The sequence below is a fragment of the Pelodiscus sinensis genome, chromosome 22, assembly GCF_049634645.1.
Source record: "Pelodiscus sinensis isolate JC-2024 chromosome 22, ASM4963464v1, whole genome shotgun sequence".
In the NCBI taxonomy this organism is placed as follows: Eukaryota; Metazoa; Chordata; order Testudines; family Trionychidae; genus Pelodiscus; species Pelodiscus sinensis.
In genome coordinates this window covers 11,350,657-11,354,268 of record NC_134732.1, presented here as the reverse complement: position 1 = coordinate 11,354,268, position 3,612 = coordinate 11,350,657, and positions in this window count along the sequence as shown.

Sequence of the window (3,612 nt, the reverse complement as noted above, 5' to 3'; positions counted from 1 at the left end):
CGATTTTCTTCTCCCAGGAGGAATAAGGGATTTTGCTGCGTGTTTCAGTGGGATATTTAATTTAATATTTCCCTCCCCATCTTCCTGGAGTCACATTGAAATGGCCCCAGGTAGGAACAACTGTGCCTCCTTGTCCTCCACACACACAGCCCAAAACTAGAAGGGTCCCTTGCACACCAGCAGGGCTGGGTACCATCTGTTAAGGGGCTGGGGCTAGCTGAATTGAGTAAACGGCTAGCGAGGGGAGCAGATGGCAGCCAACAGCTTTTTTTACGGTGCAGGGGAATCTTTGGTATCTGCTGCAGATGGTAACTGTCTCACTGCAGAGATGGAAAATCCCTAGCACTCTCTGGCAATTTGTCAGATCTCCACAAACTATGCCATGAGAAAATTGGCTTTTCTGGAGGGAAATGAGACGTTTGCATCATTCTTCTGAGGATTTTTTTATTTACAAGATTTTCTAGCAAGTTTAAGTGCTTTCTCGTGACTGCAGCAAATCTTTCTTGTGGTGTGGAAACTCTTCTAACAAACTCATTTGAAGTATGTGTCCACAGGCCAGTACACAGGAATTTCTGTGCGGGGTGCTTTTTTTTGTAAATGTGGACTGCAAGAGAGTGATTGCACCATAGTCCCCCAAGCAAGTGGAGAAATCAGCCCCAGCGGCCCAGAGCATGGGGGAGGGAGGCTTGGGCAGCCTACCACTCTTGACTTCCCCTGGCCTGCTGGAGCATGCTTACTTGAGGAACCATGGAGGGGGGGGTGATTTCATACCCTTCACACCCCCTTCTTACACATCCTGCGTACAGGCCTGGTCCAGTATCTGAGACATCTGGCTGAAAGAAGTACTATGAACTGTGATTTTCTCTTTAGACTCAATCTAGTAGGACAATAAGACTGAAGTCCTGATTTTTTGCTGTTTAACAGGGAGCAATCCTGCAGTAATTACTCATACGAAAAGCCCTTAGTCATGTGAATGGTCTCATTAACTTCAGTGAGGCTGCTCACACAAGTTACGACTTTTTCAGGACTAATGGTTGCAGGATTGGTCCTTAGCTGGGTTTTTTTTCTTTTGACATTTTTATATTGTTAATTTTATAATAGTCTGTTTGGAGATCCATGGCTAGCTGTGTTAATGCCTAGAGACTCCTCAAGTCAGTCCTTAGTGGCTCAAAACCACACTGCTGTTTTGCCCTTGGAAAATTTATACAGCATCTTTTCCACATTGCTCCATATAACTGATCCTTCCCCCCCCATAATTACCACACTGCAAAACTGCCAGAGCTGAATAACTTGCAGAGGTAGAAGAGCATGAAAAAGCCCTTGGAAGAGTGTCCTGGAACAGTGATACTCATCTCATACCTCAGTGATTCTGGAGTTAAATTAATGATCAGCATTACTGAAAAGAGCCACAGTTGTGTGAATTCATTATTTTATTTACTATAGTACTATGCTAGAAGATTTATCTAGTGTTGTTTGGGTACTTAACTCAAATATGTTTGTGTTTTCTTCATTTAAATCATTGTTCTGGTATGGGCTTGGGGATGAGGGATTCAGTATGCAGAATGCCCTGAGGTGAGAGAACAACCCCAGCCTCTCTCACCTCAGCAGTTTGGGAACAAGGTGAGAAGCGCCTGTCCATGGCCACTGCAGCAGGCACTGCCAGGAGAGGGGTGTATGTTCCCCAACTGGGGAACAGACAGATAAACTTTCTGAACTATATAATAGATAGCTGTCCCATTCTCCACCTCTGCCTCCTGCCAGCCTAATGGGACTATAGCTGTCTTGGTCCCCATCTTTGGCTCCTTGCTCTCCCCTCCTGTGATCATTCTGCAGTATAACTCCATCCTGCCAGACCCCTTTCTTTCCATTTTATGAAGAATTCCATACACATCCCATTATCCTGACACAACCAGGATATCATGTGCTTTTAATATCATGTACTGCAAAGAGCCACTGGTGGTTCACAAGGTGCACTCTTAGTATTGCTGTCCTAGAGTCTTTGGTTAGAGCAGTGGTCTCCAACCTTTTTACACCCAAGATCACTTTTTAAGTCTCAGAACAGGTGAAGATCTACTGTCCCGCCCCTTCCTTGAAGCCCCGCCTACATTACATGAGGAAATCTAATGTAAACGTACTGCGCAGATGCGCAGTTCAGAGAGGGCTCAAGAGCTACTCTTAGAGCCCCTGAGATTTACTGGTAGCTCGCGATCTACTGGTTGGTGACCACGGGGTTAGAAGAAGGTTGGCCCAATAGTTTGGGCACAAGAGTTGAACTCAGAAGAAACAGGCTTTATTTCAGGGGTCTCAAACTCATGGCCCACAGGTCATCTTCAGGACTGCAGCCCAAGTAGTTTGACAATCTGGCCAAGAAGCAATTGCAGCCTGAGGGGTGTGTGTGTCCCCAAAGCCCTGCCACATTTTCCCCATTGCATCCCTTCTCACAAACCCCCTCCCCCAAGGGACATGGTGTCAGGGATTACTGGGGGTGGACTGGCCCAGTGCAGCAGCCATAGTTGAGCCTCCCACATGCACTTCAGTAATCGCTGAGGCCATGTCCCTCAGGGGAAGAGAGCTTGGTGTAATGAAGGGAAAGGGTGGGGTGGGAAGAGGCGAGGTTTGGGGGACAGGAATGGACACACACACCCTGGGCCACAGGCACTCATGGGATAGATTGTGAAACTGCTCATTCCATAGGTGGCCCATGGACTATGAGTTTGAAGATCCCCTGCTCTATTCCATGCTCTGCTGCAGACTTCCTGTGTAACTTTGGGCAAGTCACTTCAGACCAGATTTTAAAGATATTTATATGCATAGTGGGATTTTAAAAAGCATCTTGTGATTTTTAAATACCCCAGAAGGCATCTATCTGCATTTTTAGGCACCTAAATACCTTTATAAAGTTGCATGTGCTTCAGTTCCTTATTTTACACAGTGAGGATAAAAGAACTTAAGGGTATTATGATCATGAATGATTGGGAGAGCCATGCTTACCTGTATGCGGAATATGCATCTTTATATATCTGCATAAGGCATCTGAAAATTTGGGGCAGCACTGGGTCTTAATGTCCACCCTCCCACCTCTTCCTATCTTTGTTCTGTGACTTCACTTCCTCAGGAGAGAATCTAGTTAACTTACAAATGAAAAAGCCTACCAAACCTATTAGCAGAACACTGAATCTGTGAAAGAGCCATTCAAATGATAATGAAGCCATTTAACAGGTATTTGCCAACCCCAGGTATATACTGTCAGTTTCTGATTTTACTGTATGAGTCTACATCTACTGGACCTTGTTTCAAAATTAGCGAGTTGCTGAAGTTTATAAAATTACATTTCTAAAAAATCATCCCCCTCCTGCTGCCATTAGGCACATGGACACCAGTTTAATAGTATTGTGTAGGGCCCCTTAAATCCTGAAGATGGCCCTGCAGTGACTCCTATATGTAGGGTTCTAATGGTGCATATACAGTGTGATACTCTTTACCTACATGTTTCCTTACTGCTTTTCCCATAGATCCCTGAGGGAATATCTACGGTACAAAACCAAACCAAACCCCTGTGGCAGGAAGTCTCAAAGCCTGGATCAACTGTTTAGGCCCGTGGTCACCAACAGG